Below are 9,477 nucleotides of genomic sequence, written 5' to 3'. Positions count from 1 at the left end.
TGAAGGAACGGAAAGGCGAAAGGGAAAGGCCACCAAAAAAAAAAAAAAAAACGAGGCGCAATGAGAACTCAAACGAAAATGGGTAAAGGAGCTTTCTAAGGCTGCGCACGTTCAGAAGTTGGTCTTGCGAGTTGCAGTGAGGCCCACTCTTTTTTGCAATTTATGAAATCTGTATTTTTCAGGGTGGGCTTCCGGGTTTGGTTTTGCTAAACGTGCAATAATAAATTTTACAATAGAGCTTATATTTTTGTGATATCACTATTAGTCAATTTATATACTTATAAAATTATATAAAAAAGTGTACTTAAATTTTAAGAAGTAGATGCAAAAGGTTTCTTGAGTTCTCTCAAAAGGCCTCCTTTCTAATGCTACTTTCTCTTACAGCTTTGAAAAATACTCTCATCCTAAATGGTCTACTCCTGCTTTGATTGGGTTTGAGGACCTTCTTCATCCTATATTTTTCTCTATATCCGTCTCTTACCTCTTCGTCCTTTTTAGTTGATACCCATCTAATATGAATTGAAAAAAAAAAACTCTACTTCAATCAAATGTCCCCTCGTCTATCAATTTCTCTCTAATTATATCACATGCTAGCATAATAATTTATGATTCTCTAATGGTATGATCAAAGATGGAGCCAAACTGTAGGTTTTGACTTTTGTAGGTTATACTATTGACAAGAGACATTTATATTGTAATATCCTAAAAAATGATAGCAAGTTCTTGAAACTCAAAGGTACACTCAACCTTCTCTATTTAGCTAGTATTTTTTTTTTCTATTCAAGTTTAATGTGCTAAAGTTCTGGATATGATTAATAATAGAGGTTGTTCTCAACTTAAACTTGTAAAAGAAAGCTTCAAAGAGGTTCCTATATGAGTGAAATTCTCCAACTTTTCTCTCTTGCTATTATTAAATTCAAACATCAAAATATTAGCAAAATTTATATTACTCTCACTACTAATCCCCTCATTGAAAAACGGGCTAATTAACTTTTACGAGAGTAAGAATGCAAATATTTACAAAATTTGATTTATAAGATTTCATCACCTTGACTATCAAAGGTAAAAATGTTCTTCAACCTATCTTATATGAATGGAAGCCTACCCCTTGAAATGTATGCGATACATTTGATCTTGACTCTTCTAACTGCTCTAAATCTTCCACCCACCAAGCACTGACCTTATATTTTGCCTACTTTAGAAGGGTTAGAAGCCATACCAAGAACAAAAAACAACTATCATTAGAGGAAATAACATCTTAAAACTCATTTTCTTCTCTTTGTTAGTTGCTACTTCGATAGCTGCCCCAGTCCTAAACCCACCAATCTCTTATCTTGTAAACATCACTAAAATTATTGCACCTCACCCTCTTAGGAAGAAAGAATCCTCAAATTACCCTTATATATCTCTCAAACCACCTCTTGCTAAGGCTCATAGTCTTTCCTTAATAACCCCTTCTCAACCAAATAACATTGGGAATGCCTTTGATAAATCAGACAAAGTGCTTATTGACACCAACACTCAATCTTTGAGATTACCTAAGCTAGAGAATCTTATTCACACCTGAATTTGTTTACTATTATTTAGCAACCTAACTAAAAAATAGGAAATGCAAACCTATAGGTGCTTTATTAACTTAGTGATTATATTTCCTAAAATTATTGCTTGGAATGTTAGATAAATGGTGATGCTAAAATCCCTAACTACATGAACTTAACTCATGATTAGGAATAGACCTTGTTTGTCTACTTGAGGCTAAAATCTCTTCTACTTCTATAAGTGATTCTTTTATGGATTTGTCAAGAGAAAGTTGCACGAACTTTAATTTTTTTTTCCCATCAATGGGCATATATGGATTAAATATGGCTCCTATAAATTCTTCTTCTCTACCTTAGCCATTCAATCTCAATACAAATATGGTCGGAGGAAGGTTGCAAAACTTTCATTTTTTTCATCAATGAGGTATATAGATCAAAAGAGAATCTTATAAAGTCTTCTTCTCTAGCATGATCATTCAATCTCAATGCAAATATGGTTGGTTAAGTTTTTCATCCAACAACTTTATACTTATTACTTTTATATATAAAAAAATGATGCTTTGGAAATGAAGTCCATATGAGATTTTATTATTAATTTGGTTGATGTTAACTGTGAACCCTAGCTTATTATGGGAGGCTTCAACTACAAAAGAAAGATTGAGGAAAAAATGGGTTTTTTCATAATTTTCCTATGAGCTTGTTGATTTTAAGTCTAACATCTTCAACTCTGGCTTATATAAAACTCCCAAACATTAGTTTATGTTTCAACTGGTTTAATTTGACAATGTCTTTATATGCCTTCTTAATAGACCTTTTTGTAATAATCATTAAATAAAATATTATCCACAGTCTCATTTCAAAGTTCTTAGCCCCTTCACATTTGGCCACTCACCTATTATTATCAAGATAGGAAACACACATATAATTAATTGCAATTTTATGTATAAGAACACTTATAGCCACTACAATAACTTTTTCAATATTGTTCAAGATGCTTGAAACATTTAGGTTAATGGAGATCTCCCATTTGGTTTATGTAATAGGCTAAAAAATGTGAAGTCCAGCCTATCTTCTTGAAACTCCTACACCAACATGTTTAACTCTATAATTTCTTTAAATAAAAAACAAAATCATAAAGAACTTCTTGAGAGATTTTAATTGTTGCTAACATTTATGAATATAAATGAATAAAATAAAGAGCTAAATGTACGTGGCTATCCAAATGTGAAGATGATATCAAATTTTTATACCAAAGAATCAAGAAGAAAGGGAATTATAATAACATGAGAGAGATATCTGGTATTAATGTGTCACATTTTACAGTGTTCTATAAAGGTAGGCCACTGAACTTTTATTGAGCAAATTTTGACATTGTTAGAACAAATCAAAATTACAAAGGCATGTGTAAAACACCATTTTAAAACATTTATTGAACTACAACGTTATTTTTTAGTGTGCAGATTATTTTCTAGTCAATTAAAACTACACAAAATTCAAATTACTTGGTATAAATTTTTTAGAAAATATTCAAAATATTTATAATCATGCTCTCTATAATATATATAAAGTTACGCGGTGAAAGTTTTATTAGTGTGAAGTTCTATGTGTTTTTCGCTAATTGAAATACAAATTTAATCAAAAGTTTTAGAAAATTTTTATATTTTAAAAAATTGAGATAGACATAATGTGACTTATCTCAATCCAACAGCAACTCAAAACAGGATTTCCCTCTCCAAAACCCTCTTTTTTCTCTCATTCTCTCTCATGTTTGGATGGTTACTTGAAAAAAATGATGAGATTAATAGAATTTAAAATATATTTAATGAGCTCATAATGGCCTAGAGCTTTGGTGCTCAAATGGGAGTGCTATGACGCTAAAAAATCTGCAAAAACTTGAGTGCACGAGGATGTAATGTCACTATTTGGCGCTTTGACTAAACTACGCTTGAACACCCAGCATCGCTGTGCTCCAAAAGTGACATTCCCAGATTTTGCCAAAATATATACCAAACACTTGGGACATATACTAGAGCACACCCAATCATTTTCATGCATTAAAACACTCTTAAAGACATGCAAATGATTAAAAAACTTAAAAGTTCAAATCTTTACCTTTTTCCAATTAGGTCAAAATAGGTAGAACTGAATGATGAACCTGGAGGTGTCACAACTCTCCCCTCAAAAAAATGCCATCCTCGACATTTCAAAATAGATCTAGGTACAACTATCTCATCTTAGACTCTTTTTCCCCAAGTAGATTCTCTTTTAGTCTTGTTCTTTCACTGAACTCTAATCATAGGAATTTATTTACTTCTTAGCTTTATGAAACAATAGGCCAGAATTCTCTCCGGTTCTTCCCTGTAGCTCAGATTCAGACATACCTCAATATCTTTGGTAGATATTCTATTTCCATAATCAAATATCTATTTCTCAAAAGTGACACATGGAAAACATTATAAATTTTTGACATATAATTTGGCAATTGTAACATATAAACAAACTTTCCAATCCTTTCGACCACCTCAAATGGTCTAACATATCTTGAACTCAACTTTTCTTCATTGTCAAATCTGTTAATGCCTTTTATTGGCCTAATCTTTACATATACTCCTGAAATTCCACATCCCAATGTTTAGCATCAAAATATTATCGTTGTCTGCCATGTACAACCTTTGATAAGTCTGTGCTCAAACGGATCTTCTCAATAGCATCATCAACTAAGGTTGGCCCATTCAGATGTCTCTCCCCCGCCTTTGTCTAAGACAATAGTGTATGAAACTTTCTACCATATAAAGCTTCATATGGATCTATACTCATGCTTGATTGAAAATTGTTATTGTAAGCAAACTCGATCAGAGAAACATAATCTTCCCAACTGTAACCAAGATATTGAACACAGAGTCTAAGAAGACATTCCAGTACCTGTATAGTCCTCCCAGACTGCCCATTAGTTTGAGTATTAAAAACTATACTGAAATGTAGTTTCATTCTCAATCCTTGCTAAATACCTTTCCATAATCTTGAGGTAAACCATCCAACCCTATTAGAAGTTATAATTCTCGGTATCCCATGTAATTTGATAATCTCACTCTCATATACTTACACCAATCTATCCATTGAATCAGTATGTCAGATACGAATAAAATGTGCAGATTTTGTCAATCAATCAATAATAACCCAAATAACATCATGGCCCCATCTTGACATAGGAAAACTCATAGAAAAATCTATAGTTACATCTTCCCGTTTCCACTCTAAAATGGGTTAATGGCTCCAAAAGATCTCTCGATCGCTAGTGCTCAACTTTCACTAACTAATAGGCTTCATGCTTTGATACAAAATTTTTCACATCCTTCTATGAGCCTCATGTAAAATCTATCGCCTAAGATCTTCCAAAATAGAAACCCATAATCGATCCTTGCCGAAAATAATATTGGAATTAGATACACGCAATTCAAATTTCTTATTATATCCAATTAAATCAATCAACTTTTGATACTTAGTATTTGACTTCTGAGCTTCATGATCCTTTATTGTAAAGAAGGATGAATAATCATCGAAGCAAATATATCAGAATCATTCTCAGTAAAAGAAATCACCTCAAACTATAATATCTCTATAGCTCGTATCTAAGACTGCTCTGAAGTGAGCTGTCGAAATGAAACTCTAGAAGATTTTCTGCTCAAAGCATCTACTATCACATTAGCCTTGCCAGGTTGATATTGAATAGTTAGATAGTAGTCTTTTAATTAACTCAAGCCATCTTCTTTGCCTCAAGCTCAGATCCTTTTGAGTAAATACACACTTCAAACTATGATGATTAGTGAAAATATCACACATGATGTCGTACAAGTAATGTCACCACATTTTTAAAGTAAATATAATAACAGCTAACTCCAAATTATGTGCCAAATAATTCTTCTAATGTGGCTTCAACTGTCCGCAAGCATAGGCTATAACTATATCATATTGCATCAAAACACATTCCAAACTCTCAAAGAAGCATCACTAAATACCTAAAATCCTTATGTAGCAGATGGAAGAGCCAAAATTAGAGCAGAAGTCAAATAATCCATCAATATTTGAAAAGCTACTCTCGTACTCCGATGCCCAGATGAAAGCTAATGACTTATGAGTTAGTATCTCAGATGTGCAGAAATCTGAGAAAAATCTTTCACAAACTTCCTATAATATCCAGCTATTCCTAAGAAACAATGTACCTCAAACACAGTAGCAGGCCTCAGCCACCCAGTAATTACCTGAACCTTCAGGAGATCTATAGAGATACCATCACTACTCACCACATATCTCAGAAAAGAAACACTCATAAGCCAGAATACACATTTAAAGAATTTTGTATATAGCTGGTGCTACCTCAAAGTCTCCATCACAATCCTTAGATGCCTAGCATAATCATTCTCATAAGTAGAAAAAACTAGAATATCATCTATTAAAATAATAATAAATTGATACATAAAATCTCTAAGTACTATGTTTATCAGATCCATAAAGACTGTTGGAGCATTTATCACCCATAATGGTATGAGTAAGAATTCCTAGTATCCGTACCTCATATTAAAATCTATCTTCATTATATCAGACTCTCTCACCTTCACATGATAATATCAAGATCGTAGATCAATCTTTGAAAGTATAGAAGATCCAACAAGATGATTAAATAAATCATCAATCTATGACTAAGAATACTTATTATTAATAGTGACATTGTTCAACTCTCTATAGTCAGTACACATACACATTATATCATCATTTTTCTTCACAGATAGAATAAGTGCTTCCCATAGAGACACACTAGGATGAACAAATCCCCCATTAATCAACTCCTGAAGATGAACCTTTAACTCCTGAAGCTCTTTAGTCACCATCATATTCAGATATCTAGAAATTGGAGCATGCCCGAAAATATATCAATACAAAACTTTGTCTTTATCCAGAGGCGAACTAACTAACTCCTCCAGAAATACATTTGGAAAATCAAATATTACTGGAACATCATAAATAAGACTAGACTCTATACTCTAATACCTGACTGATGCTAGGAATGCCATACAACCCTTCTTCCATAATTTATCTATTTTCATAGTAGAGATTAAATATGATAGAACTCCTCCAACTCCCTAAAATGCACACCTCTCATTACCCAAAATTAATATAACTATCTTCTTTATGCAATCAATATGAGCCTCATACCGACTCAACTGGTCCATACCTAAAGTAACATTATACGAAGAAACAGATAATAAAATCAAACTAGATGTCCACTTCTTATCAGTAATCCCAATACCACATAAATAAAATCTACTGGCTACTATATTATCTCTCGTCAATGGAATAATAGAAAGAGAAATATATATTATAACTAAAGTCAAGTGCAGTAAATCAAAGAAACATTTAAAAAATGAATGACTTAGCTCTAGAATCAAATAAAATATGACTTAATTGATTATAAATATATATCGTACATGTCACTATATCTGGAGCATCACGTGCCTTCTCCTGAGTCAAACTGTATACACGTGTTTGAACTGGAGCTAACGTAACAGTGCTACTAGACTCTCTCTGACCATAGCCAGAAGGTATACTTGCTACAAAATCAGATCCTTTGCCTCTACCATTAGAACTCTCAGTAAATGTATGAAGTGGAGTTGTCCTTAGTATCCCTTCATGTCTAACATAACTCTCAGATCTAGCTCAAATTGTTGGTCTATTTCTACTTGTGGACACTCAATCATCTTGTGAATAACATGTTCGCATCTGAAATACTAGTCAATCATCCTATAACATTGATCGAAGTGATGTCTATCATGACTCTTGTACACAGGTGCCCCACTAATAAAACTCCCAGAACTATCAATACTGCCCTACTCAAAGCTGTCGTAGGTGCAGACTATCCATATTTCGTAGACTCTCTAGGTATAAATTTGCTCTTTTTCCAGAAAAGCCACTATCAAAAGTCTACCATTGAATTTATTTTTACTAGTAGTCCACCGCTACTGAGTAGCTATTAGATCATTGTCTATCAAATGAGCTCTAACCACAAGCTCAAAAAAATTAAAAATATAAAATGGCACTAGAGCCTATCTTAAACTATCTCGGAGTCCTCTCAAAAAACTTATAACATTTTTCTGTAGGAATGCTCACCAACTATGGAGCATATCTAGATAAACCAATGAACTTTGCCTCATATCACATCACCATCTTGCTCCCTTGAACCAATCTCAGAAAAGTTTCGTGCATATGTTGTCATGTAAAAGTATTACAAACGAGGCTCTAAACACATCAAGAACTCCCCCAGGTAATCAAAGAATTAAATCTCTCCTGAATTTTCTCCTCATGCTGGCCCATCCACCAGTGCTCTGCCTCACCATATAATAAAAAAACTACTAAGGGTACCTTCCTCTCAGGAGGACACTACATCCTGTCAAATGTCTTCTTTAGTCTCCTTAACTAATCCTCTACTGCCCTGGGCTTAAAAATACCCTTAAATCTCAGAGGTTTCAATCTCAAAATATTTATAAATGTTTGTCTACCTCATCAGTTCTCACAGTACAAATCCTGTTCTGTGTCTCGCCAATCATTTGGGCTATCAGAGTAGTAAACTGTAAAATTATGTCAAAATTGATTGTTGAAATAGTACTAAATATAGGAGCTTCCTGACTAGCACTCTGCCCATCTGTCATATTTAGGTCCGGCGGATCCATATTCACATAGAATATGCAACTAAACACACAACATGTGAAACAAATAATAATGAACACTTTGAAATACACAAAACTACCCCATTTGTCTTATAAATCAATTCCTATAGCCCTGTTTTACAATCCATTCTAAAATTATTGCTTTGATACCATAACAGCTTGCCATACCTTAACTTGATCAGGATATGACATATTGTGTTGAGCTATGACAGGTAAATCATAAGACCAAGTTTTGAAATATTTTAGATTCACTTCCAATTTTATTTCAAATAAAATTACAGACTATAAAGCTGATAAAATATTCAAATATTGAAAATAATCTTATCCATAAAGTTTCTTTTATTTCATCAAAATAAATATCTACACTACAACACATGACTATAGACAAGAGCTATGCAGCTAAAAATTAAATTATTCATGACTATATAAAAATCAAAGTAGTAAAATGCTTATCAACTCAGATCTGATTGTGAACGACTAATCGTCTGTCTCCTTCCCTTTCCTAGATTTTGAAAACCTAAGGCAAACCAATTTGAGCCATAACATCTCAGAAGAGTACATAAGCCAATCTAAAATTTTGAATTCTCTTTCATCACATATTTTATTGAATATTTAAATGCAGTTAAATATAATTTAATAGATCATTGTACTAAACATAACAGTTATCCAATTTTTTAACTAACATTAATGAGCAGATGAATAAATTATAATTCATATCATATAGTAGTTCATATTATGTCATAGACATAATCTCAAAAGATTCTTGCCCCATATGTCTTATTTTTGTGCTTATAGCTCTAGAATATGCTCGTAAGCACTAATACATCGCTTATAGCCACCAGAATATGGCTTTATAGTCACCGAAACATGCCTTATATGCACTAGAATAATCCCTGATACAAATAAAATCTCAAAAGATTCTAGTCACTTATAACTCCCAGCTAATATTTTTCAATCATATTAGCATATATCTCTTCACATAGGCATATATTTCACCACATTATAATATTTAAAACAAAATTTAGCACATGTCAAATTTTCATAGTGTTTTATAATGACTTGCCACTGAACTTTCTACTAAGTAAATTTTTACAATGTAAGAACAATACTAAATTACAAAGGAATATTTAAAACACCATTTTAAAATATCTATTGAACTAAAACATTATTTTTTGTGCAACTAAAATTGCACAGACTTCAAATTATTTGGTATAAAATTT

Source organism: Dendrobium catenatum, unplaced genomic scaffold, assembly GCF_001605985.2.
Source record: "Dendrobium catenatum unplaced genomic scaffold, ASM160598v2 fragScaff_scaffold_1434, whole genome shotgun sequence".
NCBI classification, from domain to species: domain Eukaryota; kingdom Viridiplantae; phylum Streptophyta; class Magnoliopsida; order Asparagales; family Orchidaceae; genus Dendrobium; species Dendrobium catenatum.
The sequence above is the reverse complement of the archived record's forward strand: the minus strand, read 5'-3'. Positions refer to the sequence as shown.